We start from the raw sequence: 26,601 nt of genomic DNA on the forward strand, positions 1-26,601 counted from the left end.
ATTACTAACAGGACCAACAAGCCCTTGTGCACGACACTGCCAGTATAGTGTAGCCAGGGCAGCACTCCTGCACCTATCATGGCTGTTCTGAGGGGAGTGAGCCAGGAGCGCAGTGCTATCTCCATGCAAAAAGGAAACTGAGGCACAAACAATTTGTGAATGTGGGTGAAGATGCAGGTGCAGATTCTGCCCCTGAGCGGTTATTACTGGTGGTGAAAGTCACCAGGTGGGAGCTGAAATGAATGTATCTTTTCTTCCCCTCAGGCTTGGTTACTGTGGAATAAATCAAATGGTACAGATATTCCAGAAGAGCGATTGCAGAAAAACTTATTCTGCAATAATTATACTGGTTAGTGATTCTGCAGAGATGGGGAATGATATTTCAGCCTCTGCAGAGCTGGCAACATTTGATCATTATGTTTGCACACAATTCCCAGCACAATGAGGCCACCATTTCCACCTGGTGCTTCTATACACCATAACAATGCAAATTAAGAACGAGTAATGCTGAAAAAGAGATGACCTTTTTCCCGTACGATCTCTCCTGTCTCTGAACTCGCTCATTCCTTCTTTGGCACTCCCTTTTATATTTAACCCAGTTCTCCAGCTTGAAATTTTCTGGTTACACTCATTCCCTTCCTCTCTTGACATTCAGCTGGATATATCCTCAGGATTGACAGCAACATTTATGTCCTCCCAGCACTCAGTGATGGTTTTATTTCTTTCTGTCCTAACAGGCCAGATTGTACTGCGTGGGGAAAGGTCCCTCTCTGCCATTACCACGTTAGACATCTGCAGCTGTGCCTGCAGTCGTACTCCCAGTGGCAGTAGGTTGGTACAGCTCATTTTCGTTGCTGCCAGCTCCAAATTATGCCATGCTATTTTCTTTCACTGGTGAAGCCCTCTCTCCTCCTGTTATCTATTTCTAATTGCTTTATTGGCTAATTTTAGAAATCATAAAAGTCAAAAGTGGGCAAGTGGATTCTGAATATAGCAGCCATGAAGTCAATGGAGCAGCTCCTCAGTGCTGGTGAACAGGGACCACTCCAGCTGGCAGCACTCAGCACAGCTCTGCTCTGCTTTATGGCACCACAAAGAGTCATGGCCCATGTTGTTCTTAAAGAAAAGGTGGCTTCAACTCTTTTCTACCAAACACACCTGGGAAATGCCTGGGAAAATGTGAAGCCTCCCTTGGGTGACTATAAATCAGGGACAGGTTAACCAGCAGTCCTTGAACCCAGGTGTATGGGAAATACTCATTACTGACCATTCTACACCCAACCATTAGTGAACAGAATAGCAAAGCCTTATTTTAACCTTCTTACAGCCTTCATGGTAGAAGCATCAGTTAAACGTTATTTGGGACTCTCTGAACTGGTCACTGGTGCTTTGTAGTGCAACCACTTATGTGTTGTGAAAGAGGAAACTGAGGCACATGGGTTTTGTTTTCTGGGAGAAATAGCAGCTTGTGACAGAGGATTGTTACCCAAGTTATTACACTGGGACAAGTGCCATTGCCTGAGGCAAAAGTTTCAAACCCTGGTGATGGTGCTAAGACTGTTTCAAGTGTCACTGTTTCATTAAAGTGACTGATGCTAAAGGAGACAGGTCTTTAGGGGACAACCTTCAGCACTTCTTAGTCATCTTCTGGGCATGTCAAAGTTCACAGTGAAGCATTCCAAATGATTTCTGAAGCCCCTGAAAACGTTTCTTGGCAACAGTTATGGCAAAAAGAACTGGAAGTTGAACGTTTCCTTGCTGGAGAAAAACTAAGCTGTACCTGTATGAGCAAGACCCTGCTGGTTATTCAGGATGTCCCTGTGAAATGGGGCTTTTATATTTATACATTTGGATCTTTCAGAGAAGGACGCCAGGGATTTGAAACCCAACTGCATAACTGTGCATGCAGGGACCTGTGCTATGGACCATGGAGATGAGATGGGTGCCACTGCTGCACAGACCTTATTTTTTGTGTGTGTGCTTCTAGCTGAATTAGAATGAGAATTGACAACGAGCAGTAGAGGTGGTGCCAGGATTTGTACTGATTTCTCCTTGCCTTTGTTTGAGTTGGTGTGAAGCCAGCGATGCTGTGTCCTCAAGCTGCCTGCTCCACAGGCAACCAGCCCTGCCTTGGTGCAAAGACAAACCCAAGGCTCTGAGGGAATGAGAGCATTCTTCAATGTGATCCTGAAACTGCTGCCTTCCTCAAAGGATGTGGCACCATGAACACAGACCTAAGCCACTTCTGGACCCAAAATTGCTACAAGGATGCCTCTCCACAGCAGCTTTGCTGCCTTCAGCAGAGATCAAATGTGACCTGGAAGGGCAGATAAATTATCCAACGGTGAAAATCCAGCTGAGTCCCTTCAGAAGCCATGCCCTCAATGCACCATTTGTATTTGAAAGGGACTAAAAATTAAACTGCTAATAGTAAAAACCAGAATTAGCAGGCTGTACCAACCTCCCTCTCGTTAACATCACATTGCTTTCACCAGATCCGAGTTCTTCTCTGCCCCAATGTTTCTGATTCGTGGAGAATGTTCTCCTCTGGGTTTTCTCTCTGATGATCCTTCCTAGGTTTCTAATATAGGAATCATTTAGCTGGATGCAAGAATTCTTTAATAATCAAGCCAGCAGCCACACGTACTTGCTCAGTCCATCCCTCACACTGTCAGGGGGTTGGAATTGATCATCCCCTCCAACCTGGGATCCTCTAGGACTCCGCGATCCCTACACTGTCTGTCCCTCACAGCCTGAAACGGCTCCCTGCCCGCAGCAGACCTCTGCTCCATAGCAGCGCTGGGCTACCAGCTACACTTCACCAAGCTAAATAGCCAAAACCCCCGTGTTTTCACCCCGCAGCCTCAGGTGTGCTTGTTGTTTTTACAATACGGACAAATGCCCCCTCCAAAAACAGGGTCTTCCCTCACAACCGCCGCAGCGCACCGGGCGCAGCCTCGCCTCACCTCACGGCCAACGGCCGCCGCGAGAGGAGCGGCCGCCGCGAGCCAATAGGAGCGCGCGCGCGGGCGGTTATTTACAGGCGGCGGGCGGGGGGCTCCGATCCCGCGCGGCCAATGGAGGGCGGCCGGCCGGCCGAGGGGCGGCGCGCTCTGATAGGGCGCGTGCCGGGGAGTTTGTCCGGGCGCTGCAAACGGCGGCACGTTGGAGCGGAGCGGCGCGCGGCCGAGGGCAGGTGAGCGGGCGGTGAAGGGCGGGAGCGCGCCCGGAGCCTCTCTGCGTCCGTCGCCTCAGCCGGGGTCCGTCTTCACCGGCCTCGTAGGCCGCGCTGCGTGAGGAGCCTGGGGGCAATGCGGGGCCGCGTCAGTCCGCGGCGTCCCGGGGCTGTGATGGGAGCGGCGGTTGGGGCTCCGGGTGTGTGGAATAAACGGGGGGGGGGGGGGAAATCCTTCCGAAAGCCGGGTTGTGAGCGGTGTGTCCGCGGTGGGAAACTGCTTCCTTTCCAACAGGCTCCGCGATTCCCAATGCGGCTCTCGCTGCCGCTCCCGATAAGGTGTCAACTTGCGGCAGTCTCGGTGTGTTGTGCTGTCTGACGCGGGCTGCCTTTGAAGCGCTGCTTTTGGAGCTGGGTGAAGCAAGAAGGGAGTTGTTATCTCTGTTGCTGGCAGGGGAAGCCCGAAGGCAGAGTGCTGGTTTGTGGTACAGTGCTGCACCGTCCCCAGGCACAGCAGGAATTTGCTTTCCTCAGTGTGCTCCTTTGGTTCTTTCCTGAAGAAGGCCAGATCTTAGCAACCAGGAGCGTCAGCACTGGCCTCTTATCGTTCCAGCGAGGAGTTCAGGCGTGTTATGAATGCAATGTGAGAGCTGGGCTTTAAGCTTCAGTAGGTGCTGAGTGGGGTTGCCTTGTTTGCTGCCTGGAGTGCTTCTGTTCTGGACCTGTCTCCAGCTATTTCTTCTCCTTGCTTTTTGGAATAAGTTTCAGTGGCTGGAGTTGGTGTGCTTGGAGTTGATACGAGTTGTGGTATGTGTTCATAGGATGGCACCTTGGCCATCCTCCTATGAAGAGAGCGGGCTGAGCTTGCTCTCTGAGTTTATCCAGTCTCTTCTGGAGCTCAACTGTGAGAGGACCTGGTGTCCTGAGTTCTTGTCTGCCCCAGTACTGCCCTAGTGAGTAATGATGTGCTGCACATTGTTTGAACCTAACTTCTGCCATAGGTTTCCGAGCCAATGCTTCTAATGAAGTGTTCTTGAAGTGCTGGTTGTCTTTGCCTGGCACAAGATTCTTGCACTAACTGGTTCTCAAAGACCAGCTTTTCTTTGCTGGGAAGGATTGTGGAGTTTCTCTGGGGCTCTTGAGAGGTGTCTGCAGTGGGCAGCTGGTCAGCCTGCAATACAGGGCTTGCCTCCTCTTCCCACAGAAGCTTTGTATCTTCTACTTTAAACTAATAAAATGTTATCATGTTCCTGGATCTATGAATGAAACACTGCTGCAGATCAAAGGAAGAGTCTCAGGTTCTTTCTTTTATAGGTACAGATGAGAGAACAGCAGAAGGGTCCCTGCTTGATTGTGTGCCACCCTGCAGCTGCCAGCTTGGTGAGTACAAGGATGCTGAATCCTGCTTGTGTGCGTACAAATCTCAGCCAAAGTCCTTACATCTTCTAAGAGGGAAAGCATCTTGCTATGCTGTGAGGAGGAGTTCCTTAAGGGACTCAACGTGTCTCAAGAAAGTTATGGGGTGTTTGCCTTCAGTGATAAATTATATACCACGTATAAAACCAGTCCTTGTTTCTACTCAGTGTGTCACTGGTTACACTGCAGACAATTTGTTTATGTGCAGTCTGACTAATTTCTCTGCATAAAGGGATGGGAGGTTTTGGGTGGGGAGCAGTAAGAGTCATCTGTGTGCAAGGTTTTATTTTTTTAATCAAATCATCAGCTGATGGAACTGGACAGGGGAAAGTGGGGGAATACTGCAGACCCTATGAGTCCCAGGTCATGCAGACCTGACTGTAGTGCTGGCCCAGGCATTGGAAAAATATTTTTTTTCTCTTCCATTCACAGTGCACTACTACAGCCCTATGATGGATGCTGTTGAAGATAGATACTTTCTCTCTCAAACCATGTGTGGGCAATGGTCTTCCTTGCAGTTGGATAGCTGCTGCCAGTCCTGGTGTAATTCCGGTCCTGCTGCAGCAGGCAAAATGTTTAAAAGGGCAGCATAGCAACGTTCTGGTTGCTGTGAAGAAGTGCTGTTTGAGTAGCAGTCACCACTGGATCTTATGTGGTTTAGACATTGGCTGGGTTTGAAGAAGTGGCACTATGCTGAGCTTGCTACTCAATGCTTCAGCTGAGAGTCTGCTTGCCAGAGTACTGTCTTTTGCTGGTGTTTGCTTCCTGAAGTTACTGAACGTTGTATTAACCCCGTTGTTTGTGCCAGCCTTTCTTTAACTGTGGAAGGAATGGTCCAGTCTGCAAGCCACATCTCAATGCAGTATCAGTGCTGATCTTAGAGCCTTTACAGATGCCCTGTGAACCTGGAGTAGGAAAAGGCAGCTTCAGGAAAAGCTACCATAAAAGCTGGGGGAGCTAGATGGCTTCTGGGTCTCCAGAGTATGTCTCTGGCTGAGAGGAGAAATCTGGTGCAAATCAGGGCATGCTGCAGTACTGGAGTGGAAGGGATGTGTGTTAGTGGGGAGCTCACAGTCGGGTTAGTGTCCATGTTGGAGTTATGGAAGGCAGTTTGCTTGATAAATCTGAAATCAATATGTGCAATTACTCTGCCTTGAGAAGATGTCTGGGGAGAGCCTGCCCATTGCTGAAGTGCAGGTAGCTGATGAGCAGGAGGGTAGATGGGTCTGTTCAGCTGATCTCAAAGCACCAACAAACACTGATGTGGGGGGAGGAGGCAGTTTCTGCTTATGGGGAGGATGCGGTTCCCTTTTGGGGCTCTGTGCTGATGCTGTGCATGCAGGCAGTGTAAGGAGACAAATGATGGGAGGGGAAAATGGCTTGCTTGAGGTCAGTAGCAAAGGTTGCATTGAGTAGCAGCTCTTCTTTGACACCTGTGTGAAGGAAAGTGAGCAAATGCTGCTTCTAGGTGACTTTGCACTGTCCTCTAACTTGTGCTCTGGCAGATGCTGGCTGCTGCCCAGCCCTGCCCTGCTGCTGAAGTTTGGCAGTTGGAGAAGGCAGGCAGTGCAGCAAGTTAACTGAGGGCCAGTGAGGAGGTGAGTTACACATCAGCTACTTGCCAAAAGCAAGGCCTGGGTTGCATGTGATTTAAATTAGATATTAATGTTAAAAAGGTTAAATGTTACTGGTTTATGCCTTAAAAATAAGAAAGCAAATGCATCTCAGGAAAGGTAGACAGACAGTCTTCACCAAGTTCTTCAAGTTCAGGTTCTACTGAGCTTTTTTCTTCATAGCTTTAAATTCCTCTTCTCTGATATGGAATCATTTTATGTCACTAGCTTCTCAAAGCAAGTGACATCCTCTAGCAAGTGTCTGAGCAGGTAGGTGACCCAGTCATCTAACAGGCAGTTAAACTGTAAAAGCAGTGAGGAGGATTGAAGTGCACAGAAGCAATTGCTGACATAACTCAGTCATTTGTGGCAGATCTGAAGTAGTTAGTAATCTTTATGATAAAGCATCAAAGTGCTGCGTACAGTGGATGTATGAATGATATCAAATAATGTAATTAAGCATGTGGTTTTAATTAAGACAGTGGTTAAGCTTGATGTGCTTGGAAAAAACTGTCTGAAGTGCTTAAGAGAAGATAACTGTAAATTGGCTGGAAGATAAAAATGGGAAGAAATATCATAGATGTGTGGGAGAGTGGCTGTTGATCTGTGGCTGCTGGTGAGGTGTAAGGTGGTATGCATACCTTTCTCTATCTCTCCAGAAACTCTGTTTTTCAGACTTGTGTAATTATATTAAAGACACACAAGTGGTGTCTTTAAGGATTGTCCTTGATCATAAAAAAAATGTGTTTAGTTAGGGACATACACACTAGACCGGAATTGCAGATTTGTTTGTTTGAAGGTGAAACAGAAGCTGTGGCAAAGCAAGGGGGTCCCCTAGGGTTCCTAGGGAAAGCTTGTGCCTTACTTCTAGGGCTGCCACAAATGAACAAGTGTAACTTATTTCCCAGGATTAAACTCCAGGCTATCAAAAAAAAAAAAAAAAACCCCAAAAAAGCCCGCAAAACCATCTGGGAATTTGACTCTGCCTTTCCTATTTTCCAGCTATTGAGGTGCTGCTTTTCATTTTTTTTTTTTCCTGTAACCTACACAAATATGGTCATCAGACAAAGTTTATCATTAATGACAGGGTGTAGTCAAACACTGCTTAGCTGTAGTTCTAATTTGCTTAGGGATTTGCTGAACTTGCTGGTAATGTTTCTTAGAGTGGGTTAAGTCTTCAGAAACTTTTGTACTCAATTTCAGGCTTCAATTTTATATTTGGCATAAGTAATAGGGACAGAAACAGATGGAGAAGTATAAATATTTGTCATAAGTGTCAAATATGTGACACTGGAGAATGATTTCACTGCTTCTATGTGCTTGTGTCCCTGGATGGGGAAGTTCTCTTGAAAGGTCGAAACCTTTTGAGGACACAGCGTCTTTGTGAGTTGAGACTTGCAGTTGAAAGGGAAAGCTGTCCCATGGCAGCTGAGAGCTTCTCATCCTGGAAACTTGCTGGTTTGGGAGTGAACCTGGCTGAAAATAAATCCCTATATTTTATTTTCTGATGGCAACCAGCTCGTGAGCTGAGTCATGCCTTGTGATAAAGGTGTGGTTTGCTGAGGACTTGTTTCTGTTGGGTTGCTGCCCTGGACAGGCATTATTTTAGAGTGAGTACCTCAGAGAGAGTTGTGTGGTTTTTTCCAGAAGCCATTTGGGATTAATTTAGCCTGTTTGTCTCTGGGCTGGTTTCAGTGTTTTCTGTAGATCACTGGCTGCATTCTGGGAAGGCTCTGAAGTGTTGTAATTAATTCTTCAATGCTATTCAGAGTATGTGGTGAAGTTGTTAGCTAGTTAACAGTGACTGCTCTAATTATTCTGGTGTTAATACAAACAGTGAGGCTGTGATGTGGCATTCTCTGCTGGAGCAGCACGTGTATATGTGCCTTTCTGAGATAGAAGTGCCCTTCCATCTTTCCTGTTCCTGTCCTGTACACTTTGCAGACCAGGTTCCAAACAGGAAGGCCACAGAAGCCTAGCCTTCTGTTTTGCTGATACCACTGTTGAGAGGCAGCTACTTCCCTGAGGTCAGTGGACCAAATTCACGAGCCTCACTCATTTCTTTTATTGCTGCTTTCTGCAGTTGCTTTTCCCTGTTAGTCTCTGCTTTCCCACACCACTGTAAATGAGAAGGATCACACCCCATCCTTTTCAGCTGGCAGAAAAGCCTGGATTCCTGATTGGAGTCCTTGCTGCAGAGCTGGGGTGGAAGAGTTGTTGCTTTTTTTTTTTTATTAATAGGTGGTCAGAAGCACGGAGTTGCTTCTCAAGGTGGGAGGATGAGAGCAGCTCCCTGAATCCTGTGATTCTGGTGTCATATCCCACGTATGTTTCTAGGGTTGACTGCTTGTTTTTTCTCAGCCAAGTGGCTCCATAACTGTGTGACCTTGTGAGGACATTTAATGATATACTATGAATAACTATTAGGCCCCTCTTTCACTGTGCATCTTTGCACAGTTCTGTGGATAACATTTTCTTCACCTTCAAAGGAAAAAAAAAATATTGCCTCTGGTGTTCTTACTTCACATTATTTCTGCCATGAACTCCATACTAAATAGATGCATTTCCTACAGACCCACAAAGCTCTGAACTGCAAAAGGCTGGTATGCTATGTAGGATATTAACATAGATTGATTCATTTTCCTTCTGCTATGGATTTCCTTGGTAACATGAAGCCCCAATTCACAGATGGACCCAAACACTGTGTGCATAGCAAGGGTGTTAAACAGAGCAGACATGAGGGGCTCAGCTGGGGTGGGGAAGAGAGGAGTAAAGAAATGCTGGGGAAGCCCAGGCTGAATAATACCTTCTGAGGTTGCATTAGTGTTGGATTTACAACTGTTAGCCTCTGCGATGGGGATACAAATGAGTCATACCAAGGAATGTGAGATCATGCTCTACTGACCTGGACTTCAGTACCTACATTTGGCAGCTGAACGCTGTATGAGAGCAGTGCTATGCAGCCATCTGTTGCTGTTCTGGTGGCTGGTGTTCCTCCCTTATTCCTGCGTTACTCAACTGATTCACAATTTTACCTTGCTGTCTTTGTGAATGTGGCAAAGGTTCTATCAACCCTGTAGTTTTTGTTGCCTTATTAACTTAAAGGGCTTGACAGCACAATAGTCTAAGATAAAAGCTTCAGTGTGGGTGCTTCCTTCCTTCTCCCACCTGTAGGTTGGTGGGATGCTCAATGGAAGCCCTGCTGGAAGAGATCTGTAGCTGCTGCTTCATGATAGGTCTCTGCTACCAAACTCCCCCATGCACAGCTCTAGCACATGAGGCTTTGCCTTTCTGTGGGCAAGAAGCTGGAAGCTGTGTCCTTGTCAGGAACCTGGGATGAATCTAAGGATGAATCACAGTTCCATTAGGGAAGGAGCTGCAGCATGTGAAAAGTGGTGGATGTAACATGGAAGGAAATCAATAGTTTTACCCCTGGAATAGGTTGAGTGCTACTCTGGAAAAGTGCTTTGCTTCTTCAGCGCTTCCCTCCCTGTCTCTTATGAATAACTGCAAATCAGACTGGGGAAAAACTGGGAGGAAAAGAGTAAGAACTGGGTTTGGATAGTTTTGATACAGAAGGCATTAGCCCTGTGCCAAAGAAATTGAGATATCTGATGACAAAGAAGTAGAGGATTGTAGTATGCGTGCCTGTATGCCAGCTACCTAAACAAGCCTTCATTTTGGCACTTCTGACACCTGGCTCTGAGATGCTGTCTCAGTATTGCTGTTCTGTGATATTTGTTCTGGAACAGGGAACTTGGATTCCCTTGAACTAAGTGTTCCTACAGTGTGAGTGGCAGTATGAAGGCAGAAGACTCATCCACTGACCTCTTGCTGTTTCTCCATGGTTGATGAGCTGCTTTGGTGCTGAGGTCAGGCCCTTCCACAGCTGTCAGGTACCTTGGCTGGCAGAAGTTAATAAAACCAGAGGCCCCCAGTTCTGTGAAGTTAGAGTGTAAAACACACTTGAAACAGGTGTGGGTTTTTTGTTGTTGTTTTGGCATATGTGGCTGGGAAAGTGGAAGATGTCTGGATGTGGCTTGCCATGCAAATTCTTGGTGAATGAAAAGGGAACAGAAATGTGCCTTGGGACTGCATTGTGGGTGACTACACGCACAGGGTGTGATTTGCTGGAATTGTCAGATCCTCTGTTTCAGCTTGTGCACAGTGCTGTCAGAGGTGGGACTGGGGAAGTGTGAGCATCTGAGAGGGGAGGAAATAATTTTATTCAAATGTAGGAGGACTCTGTATTGCTGCAAATCAGCCTGGACCATATAAAGGTGCTGTGTGGGTTTTACATGCCTTTGTCCTGTGGTAGAGTTCAGGAACTTCAGTGCTTTCAGCTGGCAAATCAGGCCAAATTACTACTTGCCTTTAGAGAGATCAGGCATCTCTTCCAGTGTGTTTCCATACTCTAATCAGGCTTCTGCTTTTCCCTTTCTCATGCAGTATTGATGTGAGCAGTGCCTGTAATTTGCCTTGAAGCAATAGTAAAAAGGCATGACTTATTCATAGCAATTTCTGGGAGTTCATTCCTAAATGCCAGATAGATTGCTTCAAGTCAGGCTGCAGAATGGAGCTGACTTTTTTTTTTTTGGTAAGGATCTGAATTTTCAGCTCTTTTTCAAAGGAGCTAAGAAGTGGTCATCCAAAATGATAATCACAGATGTGAAAGGGCAGAATCAGATCATGCCCTACTCGTGGAAATCAGTTTTTCTGTGGTGTGTGCTTCCAGCCACCCAACATCTGTTTACTTGCCTTGTGGTTTCTCATATTAAGAGTATAAATTTTGCTCCAGGGACCAGTGTTGTCATCCTTATGCAGCATCAGGCATAGGTGATAACTGAGCCTGAAATGCCAAATCAATGGAAACTAAAGCCTCCAGATCAGAGTCAATGAACCGCAGACACTTGAAGGATACGAGGCCAAAGAGCAGTTTCTCAGCTACAGAAATGCACGTGTCCTGACTCCAGTGCAGTGTGTTGCTGGGCTGCCATGGCTCAGTGCCTGCCCAGCTCCCCTGTGGAGAAGTCCCTTCTCCCTGCAGGACACAGGGCCTGTCCCTTGCTGCTCTCGAGGCTGATGCTTGGTGTGTGTGCACCAGCCTCCTGCTGATGGCATGGCTGCAGTGCTCAGGTATTTCTGGTGTGAGCTGGATGTTAATTCCTGGATTCACTGAGGGTGTGCTGTGCCTTCTGCAAAGTACCGAGTCTCATTCCATTAAGAGCTTGTGGAGCACACAGAATCTTTAATATCCAGCGTTCTTTAGGTATGAATGAATATTTCCTTGCCCTGAAACGTTTCCCTTCTGTTAAATTCGTTGCAGGCTCTGAGACAATACATCTCCTTCCTTCCCTTTCTCCTCCCATGCTCCAGGTTTTATTAACCTAGAAACGTGCTGGCACTTTACCACCAGAATGGTTTTTTTAGCACACTGGGGAGCTCTGTAGTTTCTCTGCAAGTTGTCACTGCACCTGCCTTCAAGGGAAGATGATGGCTTGCTTTATCTCCTGGAGTATTTGTTCTTCCTAGCTGATGGCTTTCTGCATTACCTGTCAACAGACAGCACTGTATGTGTAGCTGTTTCCCTTTAAAAGGAGGGGGTGTTGGGAAGGGGAATTGAAGAGAATTGAATTATTGTACTTGAATAATTTATTTTGGCAGGGCTGTCTGCCTGCAGACTGCTGCCAGACAGGTGTATTGGTTTGAGCCTTGTGGAAGGGACTGTTCCATCCTCATGACCTGCAGGTCACTTGGTGCCTCTTACTGTCATATGGGTTTCTTAGTTTTCCTGTGAGTTCTCAGCAGTTACTTAAACTGATGCTGGGTCTGGTTCCTGGCAGGCAGGATCTGAGTGAAACCCCTGTGGCTGTCAGGAGCAGGTACAGGCACTTGCACTGTTCAGGATGAATGCTTGCTGGCAGCTAAGGCAGCTTGCTTGTACCTTTTCAGTTAATACACTGCAGCAAAATAGTTCCAGACCGTGGTTTACTTATTGACTTTGGGAAGTGGCATTTCCAGCAGCAGTTCAGGTTTTCCGAAGCCCTGACTTCTGGACCCTTCCACTGCCCTGATGTCTTCCAGGCTGTGCCATTCTGGCATTTGGGAACTCAAGTGTCGTCCTGGCTGAAGCACCTGTAGTCAGCCAGCTCTGAGGCAGAAGGATTCTCCTGATTACTTCTAAGCTCACAGGGCCTGGTTCTTCCTGTCCTTCACAATCCTGTCCTCCAGCAGGACAGTTCTGTGGGGGCTCTCCAAAGGCTTTCTGGGCACATGCAGCTCCTGCATGGAGGCAGGAAGCCAGGAGCTGGAGCAGAGACTGCTGAGTGGCAGCAGGCATGGAGAGGTGTGCTCAAAAGGGACTCTGAAGATGCTCTGAGGTCGCTGTGAAGTCTGAGCAGTGGTCAGTGGTGGAAGGTGACAAGGAAAAGCTGGAGCTGTAAAGGGTGTGGCAAGGGAAACAATGTATGCAACACCTTTCTGTCATAGTCAAGAGCTGGACTGTGTGGCCTTGGGAATCCAGCCCCTCCTTTGCAAAGCTGGCCAACTGGAAACAGGTTTCAGTGACCATTGCTGTGGCTGTTGAACCTAGTCAAGGAGCAGTGTGGTACAAGACAACTCCAGAAGTCGTCTAATAACTGGGTCTCTAGCTGAATACCCTCTAGACTTTTCTTTTGGAGGTGACTGTCTTGGATCTTTGGAGTCTTGCTGTCCTTTGTTACGTTTCTCCATACTGAAGTGGCCACAGGCTGTGGTCATAGTGCAGAAGGGTTGCTCAGATGGTCTGTGCTCTTTGGATCTCTTGAATCTATGCTCCTCTGAAGCCATAATTCCTCCCAGGCACGTAGAGGTGATGCAGATCGAAGGGCCTATCTCACAGTAAATCCATATGAATGACAACTGCTCTTCCACACCCAAGGCTGGGAGCTGTTGGGCTTACTATGCATCTCACATGCTGAGAGGCAGCTGCTTCTTTCCTGGGTGCCAGTTAGGACCTGCATCTGGCTCTACAGTGCATTAAGCTAAATGTGCTCTGTTTAGGAAGGATGCATTCTCTCCTGTCAAACTATTCTGCCTGCAAATTGAGTCTCCTTGGAAACTTGTCACTTTTTTAGTCTTTTAAGCCCACCTCCCAGAGAGCATGGCAATTTTAAGTATTTAGATATATAGAAAGAATGAAGTGATTAAAATTCTTAACTTTATTTTTCGTGTATGAGCTTTTTTACTCCTTTGATTTAAGGAGTGATAGTAGCTAATTGGATTCTGGGCCAGGCTTGCATAGGCATCCGGGGGAAGGGACTGTAAATGAGCCTAGTTAGCCAGGAAATTGCACATTTAAATATAGTTCTTGGTAGGGTCAGCAGAACACCCCAGGGGCAAATTAAGAACAAAATCTCTGCTGACGTGTTCATTTAGCTGCAGACATCGTAAAGGAAACAAAAAGGAAGCCTGGAAGTGAGGGGAGCAAGCTGAAGGGTAGGTGTCCCATCTGCTGTGTTTCTGTACTGTTGCAGGTCTCTCCCAGGCAGCAGGATCCTTGTCTTGTCCTCTGCGTTGGCTGCTGTAATGGCTGATTCCAAGAAGAAGGAACTGAAATGACTTTTTGGGGGCTGATTTCCCTAAAGGATGTAAATTCCATGGTTCACATAATGCCATAAGGCTGCTCTCACTCTTTTCAGCTTTGGCACAAATCATGGTGATAGAAAAATGAAATAAAATACCACCTTGTTTTCCCTATTTGGGTTAAGGGGGGACAGCTTTCTTTGTGAGGCTGCTGCTTGCTTCCCAAATTGATGAGTGGGATTCCTAGCCCTGTGGTATAGACCAATTTCCCTGAATTGGTATGCTGGGGAAGTAACTGTGGTTAGTGACAGGAGCCTTATTCACCTGAATAAAGACAGATCCTTACACTTGAATAATCCTTGACTGTTAGCCTGTAGTGCTCCTGAATTTGACTCAAGTGTGGGTGTTAGATTTCCAGCCCTGCTTGTCCCTTGATTCTTGTGTGGCTGGTGGGGTGTGCAGTGGAACTCACTTGCACTTCATTGTTTCACAGTCTGAACCAGTCCTTGACAATTTTATTTTCACCTTAAGGTTAAGATACATTGCTGCTGATGGGGAGGAAAATGTAGAAAGAGCAAAAAATGTAGGAAGAGCAGTTCTCTTTTCCTCTGGCCTCAGACACAACACTGGGTGCTCTCTGGTTCTGATTTATCTCCCTGGGGCAGACAATGTGTTCAGGTAGATGGAGTTAGGGATTAGGTTTGATCCTAAATCCTTACCTCTTGGGGGCTAAGGGACTGTTGGCCTTTTAGGTTACCTGGAGTAAGATTTCACAAAAGCTGTGAGCCCCCAGAGGGGAAGTAGCAAGCTGCTTATCCCACCTTATCTGCAGCTTTTCTGAGCTCAGTCTCCACATCATGCTCCCGGGGTGAGTTTCACAGAGCTGAATGGGGAGCTGTGTGGGCTGTGAATGCCCAGCCCTGCTTAGTTGTAAGGGCATGGGTGCCTTTAAGACCTGCTGGAGGGTTGTGTAACTGGGTGCTACTCACCTTGTAACTTAAAATGGCATGTGAAACGTACCTTAATGATAGAAATATTTGAAACCTTGAGCTTGAAGACAAATGAAACAAAGAAAGGAGCAAAACAGTTTGTTTGTTTGTTTTACTATGGGAGTGTAGTTCACTTACTAAGTGCTCTGTTAGCCATGGGTGCTACGTATTTTACAAACATCTTGAGAGTTCATACCTTAAAAGAGGGTCGTCTTACTTCACAGGGTTTTCTGTGCTGCTGTTCCTTAAATCTTGTACATGCAGACTTAAGTCAGTTTATGCAGATGCCAGCTGGGGCTAGACTTCTGGGGGAGTCCCTTAAAAGCACATGCTTTTTGGGGATCATTTCTTAAGCTTTCTTTTTCAATACCTGCTTTGAACTGGAGTTAGCCTTCTAGTTAGTTTTAAAGCACTGAATGCAGTAGGGTAGTTAGCTCTGTTAATTGGTGCTGTTGTCATGCTGTTGAGGAGTTGTAGTAACCTGGCCAAGTTTTCTCTCCTAGGCTCAATGCCTGCATGTCTAAAAGGGAAAACTAATTATAGTGTGAAACAAAGAGAACAGACTGGCCTAAAGGAAATGTCATTAAGTTTCTCCTCAGACCCTGGGTCAGCACATGTCAAATCACAGCTGCATCAATCTCTTAATTTCTTCCTCCTTCAATTTAAATTACCACCAAGTGATTTCTTGGAAGTGTAACTACATTTTATACTGCAAGAAGGGATTTAGAGAAAGCACAGACAGAATTCAAATATCAAATGTTGGGCTGCAGTTATAGAAGCCAAACTGAGGACAGTTGTTTCCCTTTCCTTCTTGCTTTGTGCAGAACATTTGTGTTGACATCCTGATGACCCTTTGTTGAGGTCTTTCTGGGGCATGTGTGTGTGACCCAACTCTCTGAGAAGGGTACTGGAGATGTCTGTGTGGCTGGTAGATACAGCAAAAATAAAAAGTGCTTCCTGAGCAATGTGTCAAGCTGCTGACCCTCTTTCTTCACTTTTAAGCTGTTAACGTATGTTCCCCTCTACCTCCAAGCCTCTGCTATTGGTCCTTGTTGGAAACAGGAACTGGGATGAGGTGGACATAGGCCCTTTCCTGCATCTCAAATGTAGTGCTTATTGAGGAAGGAAGAACAGCCGTGAATCCATAATACAAATGTGTGGTTTCATCATTCATTGTTCTTTGCCATTCTTCAAGATGGGAGATCATGGTGTCAGTTGGAGCCACAAGGTGGGACCAGAACCATGGAAATCAGAGCTTCCTTTTTAAAAAAGTGTATTTCAGTTTCTTAACCTAGTTTCCTTCTGAAACCAGACCCTGTGTGAAAGGTGAACCATGTGTCTGCTGTGTGTCTGTCACTCCTGTCTCCTACCCTGCTGTGCATCAGCTTCTGGAGCCTTTGTCCTCCTGCACTCAAATACAGCCATTTAGGCTTCAGAGACTTGTCAAGAGTTTTCATGGAAGTAGTTGGCTGGGTAGAGAGGGAAGGTGTTAAGATGAGAGCCTCCAGCAATTAGTTCTGCACCCCCTGAGCAAGCTGACTTGGTGCTGCTTCCCTCATCTTCTGTTTCTCTGGCTAGCTTCACTGTGCCCTTACTTCCCTTTGCCTTCATGTGCTGCTCAGTCCTCAAGGCTCCTCATGCAATGATCCTCTCTGTGGCTGAGTGGGGGGGGGGGGGGGGGGGGGTGTGTGTCAGTGCTGGGCTGCTGCAAAGTCTCTGAGGAGCAGTGGTGCTGAGACATACAGATTCTGAGCCTCAGGGCTGCTGAATGTCCTTCAGAATGGAGCAGAGAGCTTGGGGAGACAGCAGGTTGGGAGGTTTGGGGTTCAAGTAGCTTGTCTGTCCACTGCCTAGTACAGGCATCCTAGGTTTCATCCTCCTAAGAAGTCTTTAGAGGATTGCCAGTAAGGCTAATGTGTGATGCCACACTGCTGTTCTTTTGCTACACTAGTTATCTGATGTTAGTTGCCATCCTCTAGATAACTGGATTGCTGATTCTAAGACCATCTTTTCCTTTCATAATTCATGTGGAGAATTAATACAGAGATCTCTGAAACATAAAGCAGAGCCAAAGAGTACACTGAGTTGGAAGGGACTCACAAAGATGAGCGTCCAACTCCTGGCTCCACAAAGGAACACTTGAAAATCAAACCATGCTTCTGAGAGCATCATCCAAACGCTTCCTGAACTCTGGCCAGGTGGGTGCCATGGCTGCTGCCCTGGGGGGCCTCTTTTCAGCTGGAAAGAGGATTTTCAGCATTTCTTTCCTAAGGCTTCATCCTCCAGCCTTCCCTGAGCAGGCGGAGCTGAACTCTGTTGCACAGAGGGAAGATGATGTTGTTTGTTGAGGTCAGGATGAACTGAAGTGTCAGATACAGGCACAGATGTATCTGCCTGGGACCCCACTCCTGCTGAGGGAGTCAGTGGGGTATCAGTGTTCTAATGGACTGAGCAATTGCAGTTCAGCTTGGGTGCTTGTTAATAAAGAAAATAAAATCCATGAAAGAGATTTAATAACTGGGGAGAATAATTGTGAAGTACTTCAGAATATTAACCAATGGCTGAATGCATTTAATTAGCTTAATGAAGCTGGGTGGCTGTGTTCTTTTTTAATCAAACAGATGGGCAAAACATTATGCACAAAAAATGAGTTCTGAATACAATGAATGCATTTAATTAGCAAATAAAAGAGAAGAAAGGGTTTTGTTTTTCAACTTCAAGTGAGGGATGCTTCACTATTGAGTGCTCTCAAAAAAGCCTTAAGAGCTGTGGTTTCTCTCAAGCTCTAGATTGTTGTAACTTGTAATGGCTTGAGCTGGGAGCCAGGTGCAGGTAGGTAAGTAGTGTGCTGGTGGCAGCAGTGCCTTGCTGGCCCCAGCAGAGCTGGTTTGCATGCTGTGGTGGCATGGAGCCATCAGCAGCTGCAGTTATGGGCTGGATCCCCAAGGACATATCCAGCAGCAGTAATGCTGCTTAACCTGCTGCTACAAAGCCTTTTACCTAAGTGTTTATGTGATCATGTCTGTTTTGCAGAAGGGGAAGGGGTGGAAATGGCAGATTGAGGTTAAGCAGTGAGGAGGCAAATTCAATGTCAAATGTCTGGTGCTGCTAAAGGTGCCCTTGGTATTCAGGGCACCAGGGGAACAGTGCTTGGAGGCCTTGCTCAGAGGACACACAGCTCTGTCTGTAGTGCTTCTGGCCCACTGAAGGGGACCACTTGCTGCCCCTGGTTCCTCTGTCCTGGCTGTAGTGCTGGCTCCTGTCCACTTGTGCCTGTTGGAACAAAACTTCTGCCAGCTCTGTCCCAGGGCAGGTCCCAGTCTGCAGCTGGCTGTGCAGATTTGTTAGCCTGCTGCACCCACGTGTACACACGTGCATCCTCGTGCACTCTTCTGCTAGTTTGTCTAACCAGCTTTCTTGTGCCGTAGGAACCTGTTGCAAATTAATAACCTACCTCTCCAGGCAGGAGACTCCCTTCCCTGTGAGCATCAGTGCTAATGTGGGTCTGTAATAGAGACATGACAGATCTACGTCTCACCAAGGCTGTGCGTGTTTACTCAAGCCTAATGTTAAAAGCTGAGCAAGCCTTTTTGATATTAAGCCTATAATAACACCTTGCAGCTAAAGAGTGTGTTTTTCCCCATCGGTGGATTACTCAGCTCTCTTTTCTTTTGAGGGAGTGTTTAACAAAAGCAGAGACTTTCCCAGACTGTGTTTAATTAAACAGAGCTCAGAGATGTCTTTTCATTTTGGTGCTGTGACTATATTGCTTTCCAGCCTTATCTCTGGGGCAGGCAGAAATGGAGCGTGTGCTCTGCCTGTGGTCAGACTAGCCGCGTCTCCTGTCAGGCTGCCCCAATGGCCCAGCAGCATGCTGATCCCATGTCTGTGTGGGGACCTGCAGGCTCTGATTGCTCCTTGGTACTGAAGGGGGGGATGCAGTCCTTGTAGCAGCCTCCAAAGTTAAGCAGGTGCTGGAGTGGAACCGTTTGGAAGTTCCTTATTTCTGTCTGAGGGGATTTTTGTGAGCAGATGGTGATGTGCTCTGGTTTTGCTTATTATTGCAGATTATTTGCCAGCTAATTTTTGTGACTCAAGCTTTGGCCTGTAGACTGTTTAGAATCCTGGAGTCAGGTTTCTGGTAGAAATACTTGTGTTTGCAAATTTTCAAATCTGTTTCTGGGCCTGTTCCCTGATGTCACCATTAGCAGGAGATTTCTCCCTGGATCAGAGGCCCTCTGCTCTGCAGGAAGGGAGCAGCTCTTGGAGCAGAACTTCCCTCCTGGTGACAGCATGAGAAGTGGCACTTCTGTACCCAGTTTTAAGTTTGTTTAATTTTAAAGCCTGTTAGGGTTGAAGTCCTAACCACAGCATCAGTGCTGTCATGCTGAGCTTCCCAAGGTCACACTGTTTTGTGTGGCACAGTATAGCAGCAGTCCTGCCACAGTGTGAGCTTTGTACAGGCAGTGCTGTTTTCACCCATGCAGGCCAGCAGCCGGAGGACTGGCCTGTAGACAGCTTAGACCCATGGGTCCTGCAGCCACCTACCCATCTCTCCCTCTCCTGAAAAACTGCTGTGACTTTTCTTTTGCTCATTTCTTGCCACCTCTCCCTTCTTTTAAAAAAAGAAAATCTCTCAGATGTCTCTGGAGAGCTGGCTCTGGTAGCTCCTTGACTGATTTATTCTAGTATTTTAACATTTACTGGATTTACATAACAGCCAAACAATCTGTTTCAGGAGTTTAATATAAACCTGACTCTAGTGAGTCACATTCATGTTAGCAATAATGCAAAGAAAGGCAGCTGGGGGAGTGAGGAGGTGACTTTTTCTAGGTTTCTGCACTGAAATATCTGGCTTCTTGAAATATCTCTGACTCCTTGTAGCTGCAAAGCTGTGCCAGCTCTCCTCCGCCATCAGGGACCTGTTCTGAAACTTTGGAAGGTCAGTAGGTGCATCGCATCAGCACTCCTGGCTGAGCTCGGGGGCTTTCCAGAGGTATCTGTGCAGTGCTGGTGTCCCAGCAGCTTCCCAGCTGCATTTGGTGTGAGGAGCCAGGTGAGCAGGGTTTGTTCATCAGGGCTGCAGAAGGGAGATCCATCAGGATGATTAACAGAAGGGATTCCTACAGTGTGGTGTGTAACCTGCTGCTTTGAGTCCTGTCCAGGTAGAATGATTTTGGAACTCCCCAGTTCCTTTTGCGTAGCTGTACGTATTCAGAAACCCCCTGGAGCACTACTGCAGGCAGTCAGACCCTCCTTGCTCCTGAGGTGTGTGTGCTGGTGGGACTGTACTATTGTCAGGTAAAACAGATCCTCAAATTGTATTGTCTCTTACGAAAATTCTCAGCAAAAGATGCAGGAATGGAATTGCTGGGTTTGTGTTTGCATCACTGCCTGTGTTAGAGCTGGCCGTTCTGGCAAGCGAGCACTTCTTGCCCTGCAGCTTGCCTATTTGGATTCTTTTCTTTAGAACAGAAAATAAATGCTAGCTGATGAGATCCATTACAGCACTAATTTTAGAGCATGCCAAACACTAGGAAATTGTTTTCACCCTTCAGTCTCATTTCTCTTTTCCCAACCCCTTCTCCCTTCATGAAAACTGCCTTTGTCGTTCTTCTAAATGGCTGGTGACATCCTGCTCACTGTTATCTTCAGGCATTCTCCTTCCAGCCCTTTTCTGATGCTGCTTCACTCCACCACTCGACGCTGCTGTTACAAAAAGCTGCCTGTGGCTGCCGGCAGCTGCGATGCAGCAAGGAGCCCTCCCATGGAGCCCGGGGCAGCTTGTGCAACATGCCAGCAAGTCTGGGGGGAGCAGGGGAGGCAGCTTCTGAGTGGAATTTCTTATCCTTGGGCATCTGTGGCTCTGTAAGTATTTCCAGTCACACCCCAGTTTGCTTTCCCTATGAGCAAGAGGGAAAATATAAATTTTCCTTTGGTGTGCTGAAAAGTTTAGGTAGCAGTCCCATAGATTCAGCATTTCTCCTTGGCACTGATGAAACTTGAGTCATTGCTCAAGAGGATGGAACAGGCAGTGAGGGAAATTCAGTTGGGAACTGAAATACCTGATCAATGCCAGAGGAAACAATAGTGCACAAAAGCCTAGATCTAAAACATGATTGCTTTTGTCAGCTGGAAGCTTGCACTGGCTTGAGAAGAGCCTGGATGTTTAACTTGCTGTCTCAATTGAAAGGTGTCTGTGGATACCACTGCTTCCTTTAGCACTGCCTCTTGCTTACAGTGTTTAGCAGAGCCTGATAGTGCTCTAGATTAAAGCTGGTGGCAAAAGTCCAATGGTTTCAACCCATCCAATTTTCAGAGGCTCTCTGGAATATGTTTTTTCGTGGGTTTGGCAACCAGATATGCCTGTCAGCTGCTGCTGCAGCCATTAGCAGACAGATTCCTCTAAGACTTGGTGCCTGCCCTGGAGGGACCAGTGAAAATCTGCCATCTCCTGCCCCATCTCCCCAACCCTTATCTTGCCTGCAGGATGCTGTTGGCTGCTATGTCCCTCAGAGAGCTTTCCCTTGCTTTTCTTGCTGGAGTCTGATGGAAAAACTCCCTGCTCTTAGCAATTATTTCATGCCTTTCCTGGGTGTGCTCTGAGCCCCATGGTTGCTCAGAAGTGTCAGCCTGCAGGAATTCAGCAGGCGAACGTCTTCATAGTCAGCCTTTGTGAACGCGGCTGAGATAAACCCTTTACTGAACTAAATGTGGTAACAGCTAATCCCTTGGAAACAGTCACCTGGGCCCTGCCTGATGAAAAGAGGCTTTGCTGCTCTGATTAACAGCACTGGCAAGAACATTAACTCACTTTTTATTTGGAAATGAAAAGTACCTCTCCAGTTACTCTCCAGAGTTCAAGGGATTAGGTTCCAGCTGGAATATTAAGGTATGTTTTTTTGCATCTTCCTTCTAAATCTGTAGCTTCAAAAGGCCAGTCAGCCTGATGGGAGACTGCTGCTGCATGTACCCATGCCCTGGTAGAGGGGATCTGCTGCAGTGCAGCAGGCTGGGAATGCTGAGGAGTGCTCCTAGGAGCAGTGGAGCAGGGTGCATCTGTCTGCCTGTGCCAGCGTGTTCTCCTGGGAGCCAGGGCTCAGCATTGTGAGTGAGCCCTGCTGGAATGGCTGGGCACTGCCTGAAGGGTTGAAGCTTGTCTGATCCTTTCAAAGAGCCAAATGCCATGACCATTTCCAGTTTGTTCTTTAGCAAGTGCTGGAGGCCATGGAGAGCACAGTGCTATTGCAAAGGCCTTAACAACTCTGCTTTATTTTCTAGGCATGATTTGCATTGTTTTTTTTTATTTTTATTTTTATTTTAAAGCACAACTCTTCCTTTCAAAATCGTGTGCTAGAAGTTCTATCTGCATTGAAAACAAAACTCCTGTACTTCAGTGAATGCCACTTCAGGCTGTTTTGAGGCTGGGCTTTTATCTTGGTGCTGGTTTCCACGAGGCTGCATGCACAGCTGCTGAGCCTCTGCCCTGGCAGCTCTCTGTATGGTTCACCAGCAGGCTGAAGGGATTAAAACTGGTGTATAAAATATTTGTCTTTAAAATAATAAACTGAGAAAAGAAATAAATGCTTGTATGAAGGATTTGTTGTTCAGAGCAGGTTTGAGTATTTAAAACACTTCCAAAATCCTTTTGCCTTTCAACCTGTGTTTCTCCTGCTGAAATTCTATTTTAAGTAAATAGCACAAAGTTACCTTAGGAAAGAAAAACACTGCTGTTCAAAGCGTGCTGTACTGGTTAGGTATTTATGGGAGATGCTCAGGAAATGAACAAATACACTTGAAGGTATATGTATTATTATTGCACCTGATTAATTACCACTTCTTGGTTGTTTTGGCTCTGTGTTCTCCCAAGCAGTGCTCTGCAATGTATGTGCTGGCACTTGTTCCAGTTAAACATTGCTGGAGATGAAAGTACAGCTGTTGATCTGTGGAAATTGGGAATCTGGGTGAGGGTGGGTGAGCTGTGCAGCAGGCGGGAGCTCTGGGAAGCCTGGTGACAGCTCAGCTCTACCAGCTGCGGTCTGAGGGGCTGCTGAGCCCATTCTGGGGAGGGCAGCAAGGTGTGGTGAACGTGTCTGACTTTGTGTGATGAAGTAGTGACAGCAGGAGTAAAGCCTGATTCTCAAGCATCAGACTGCCAGCAGGAACTCAGGCTTCTTGTCTCTGCAGGAATGCAGGAGTATGGAGTGGAGAAGTCCAGAGTAATTGCTTGAAAGGAGGAGGTGGCTCTTGCCTGTCCCAAACTGTTCTCGCTCCATGGGCTTGTATTGCATGTCACACAGCTACTTGTCTGCTCCACGCCCTCTGCAGGCTCACTGCCAGGTGCTGCAGTAAGATGATGCAGCACCATCTCCCTGCCTGTGCTCCCAGGGTGGGACTGGGAACCCTCTTTATTTATTTCAAGGCCCACCTGACATACTGTGTGAGTGAAGCACGTATCCCATCCGGCAGTTTCTCCACAAGTAAGATGAGTTTCTAAGCACCTGCTTATCTTAATGAGACCCAAGCAAATGAAATGTGTTTTGAGGTACTTATTTAGTTCCAGTCTGCACATCTGGAGGAATAATCCAGTTAAATTCCACTGGAGATGTGGAATGACTCCCTCTCTCTTCTGCAGAGGCACACAGGTGTGCTTGGCATGTTGTCTTGAGGCTGAGTGACCTGATACAGTAATATGGTGATAGCAGAACAGTTTTGCAGTGCAGCCAAGCAGATGTTATGTTCAATTGCAATGGGAAGAATGCCCTTCCCTTGCTATTCCAAGCATAACGTGAGGTGGGCCCTTTTCTCCAGCATCAAACAGCTGTGTCTGAGCTGCCCTGTAGAGATGCAAAAAGTTTGCAGAATGCTGCAATCACAAAAGTTCCATAACCAAATGACTCCTCTGGGGGAGAGGAGTGAGGGGGCCTGCAGGGAGTCATGAGAGAGATGTAGGAACATGCTTTTTATGGGTTTTTGATGCAGAGGCGGCAGCATCGTATTTAATTCTAAGCTGGGAGTTTCTTGGGAATGCATGATTGACACCCAGTAAGGAGAGCAGGATGTTGTTTCTCATCAGGTTGGCATTCCTGCTCTCCATTTACCTGCCAGCACTCCTGTGGAGACTCCTCTCTTTGGATGCCTTTAACCCATCTCCCACTAAACTTCCTTGCAGCCTCACCCAGCATCCTGGAGCCAGCAGCACTCAGGGACCCAGCAACTTCAGTTTGTTTCTCTTCAGCTGGTTTGCTTTAGTTGCACTTGGGCTTCTTTTTCTCAGCTGCTCTTCTGTATCGGCAGGCAGGAGCCTCCTGGGTTTACGTTGGCCTGTGGCTCGTTCCTCCCCAAGTGCACTGGAGTCAGCCAGCCTTGCTCAGGAGAGGAAGGACAGGTTGTTTGGTTGTTATAGAAAGGGCCATTAAGAGTTTTGTTTTGCTGAAGGATAAACTTCAGCCCAATTCTTCCTCTTGGCCCTGTCCCCTTAATTAAGAGTGTGTTAAAAGCTGTGAGCCTGAGCAGTCTCACTGCAGAGTAAACCAAGAGTGTGGGATTTAGGTGAGTCTTGTTATTGCTGAACAAGGCTTATACTAATAACTGCAATAGAGATTGAACCCAATCCCTGATGAGCTTTCTGGGAATCTGATTCATCTGTTGAACAATGGATTGGAGTTCTTTGTTTTGATCTTATTAAAGAGAGTTAAATTTTTGTCCCTTTCAGAATAGCTGTGGCTCATGAAATACTGCTTGTGCTTTCCTAATTGGCTTCAGGTTTATCTGTGTCTATTATGTTACAGTTTTGCAGGAGCATCCGTCACCATAGCATCAGAATGTTTCCTATGCCAAAAGCACTTGATAAGTACATACATAAATGTGCACGCATACTTTTTTTTTTTTGTCTCGTAGAAAGTGGGAAGACGTTCTTCTGGAAGACTGTTTTTGCATGATTATATTCCCCAAATAGCTAGCTCTGCTAATAGCCCTTTTCAGCTCATGCTGGTTATGGCTCTGGTCCACATGCCATTGTAGAAGGAGGTGTCTTTCCACTGAGCTTTATGCCAGAACCTGTACAAGCAGAGTTTTACTTTTCCGTTATTCATGGTTAATGTCACGGGGCAGCAGTTCAGTAGTGCTGGACAAAGACAACAACAGAGCTGGGCTCAAAATCTTCTCATCTGAAGGTCAAGATAGTCAAGTTATGGCAAGGGGAGGAGGGAAATCAGCCCTGTGGTGGGGAAAGAGTACAAGTGTCAGCCACTGAGTACAAGTGTCAGCCACTGGTGTGTCCCCTGGGTAGGCCTCAAATGCTGTGCCTTGCTTGGACTTTCTGAAACATACAGCAGCAGTGCAGAGAAGCACGACACTTAATGTGAAGATGCAGATGTTTAAAGGCTGTGTGGCACAGAGGGCACTGTGGTGTAGAGCTGGGTGAACCAGGCTACCCAGCCTTTGCTGTCAGAAACGTTCCACTGTCTGCAGCAAAGGCTTCCTATCTCCGTTTCACCTTTGACTGCAGTTGGTGATTGCTTTTCATGTATGAATGCTTGTAAAAATGGAGCTCCCAAAACACACACGAACTGTTTATATGTATTAATGACTTCAGAAGCTCTGGTTGTTTAAAATGGGAGTGATGAAGTTGCCCTGGAAGCACTCTGTGGAGCAGATCCAGAGCCAGTGGCAGGACAGCATGACAGATGCATCCAGCTCTGTCCTTGGGGAGTTTTGTCATTGCTGACTTTACTGGCATGCTAATGGTGAGGTGGGAAGGAGTCTTACAGGGGTGAGAAATGTGTGTGAAGTTTGTAACCTCCCTGGGACTTGTGCTGCTGCAGAGCTGAGGGTCAGCAGTATCTCACTGGTAATTTCCATCTGGAACAGGATTAAACCCTTAGCCTGAAACCATGGGCTTGTAATGGCTGAGTCTCTATGAGCTGCTTGATTCTGAGTATTTTCCTAGCGATTGCTTCCTTCCACCAGTCTTCTGGGAATTCAACAGCCAGGAAAGAGAGCTCCATCAGTGTCAGTAACCCTGGCAGCAGGCCTGCTTTGCCTGCTGGTTGGACTCAAACAGCTGCAGGAGTATTTCCAGGGATGTGAGACTGTCCTGGTATCTGTGCAACACACTCCCAGAGAAAGGGATTAAGGTGCCCTGATACAACTAAGCTCATTTCTTCGCCACTTTCTCTACCCACAGAGTGCAACTGCTTATTTGCTGAGAAGATCAGTCCTTTGGGTTTGCTTTTCACTGCAGCCTACATATGTTCCGAGTGCAGTGGTGGTGCGCTAGCTTGCAGTCTTCTAGCAGTCAGTGAGTGCTACTGCTGTGGCTGGGGAGCTGAAGGTGGTTGGTAAGGTCCTGCTGCTGAATTGGTGATCCAGAGAGTGGCTTGGATGGCAACAAACAGAGCAGTTATCCCAGCAGGGAGCAAATGCATCTCATGATGCTATAACCGTGGTATAAGAACTGATCATTACCCTTTATTTTGAAGGATGCCTTTAGTTTGGGAGAGGTGAGTAGTTTGTAGTAGTATGAAATGCATTCGCATTGGAGCTGCTGTGCACTTCCTGAAATCTGTTATTTTTTACCCTAACCCTCTTTTTCGTGGTATGACCTCTATGGAGAGCAATTGGTGACTGTGGGGTCTGGGTGGGATCTAGGTGATCCAGCTGCCGGACTTGGCTTTGAGTGGGATCTGAGTTGTCAGTCTTGAAACCCTCAGTCTGAGTCCTTAGGAGGTGCATTTTGAGCCACTTGCAGCATTAGTGCTGTTGGCTGTAAGGATGCTGAAAACCAGGTTGTCTCTCCCTAAACTTGTACCTGCAGAGTTGTGTTGTGATCACTGGATTTAGC

General features: G+C 46.9%; 1 protein-coding gene across 4 annotated transcripts in view; it reads left to right on the forward strand.

The window, feature by feature from the left end:
- The first annotated feature begins 3,113 nt into the window (after window positions 1-3,113).
- Window positions 3,114-26,601, forward strand: part of CAMKK1 (calcium/calmodulin dependent protein kinase kinase 1) — an 88,734-nt gene continuing 65,246 nt past the window's right edge. For all 4 annotated transcript variants that reach the window (XM_042879574.1, XM_042879580.1, XM_042879579.1 and 1 more), the window contains exons 1-2: window positions 3,114-3,196; window positions 4,490-4,555. The gene's annotated coding sequence lies outside the window, so the exon portion shown is untranslated. The remainder of the gene's footprint in view (window positions 3,197-4,489; window positions 4,556-26,601) is intronic.

The sequence above is a fragment of the Lagopus leucura genome, unplaced genomic scaffold (assembly GCF_019238085.1).
Source record: "Lagopus leucura isolate 7727_CA_CO unplaced genomic scaffold, USGS_WTPT01 Super-Scaffold_100024, whole genome shotgun sequence".
Classification (NCBI taxonomy): domain Eukaryota; kingdom Metazoa; phylum Chordata; class Aves; order Galliformes; family Phasianidae; genus Lagopus; species Lagopus leucura.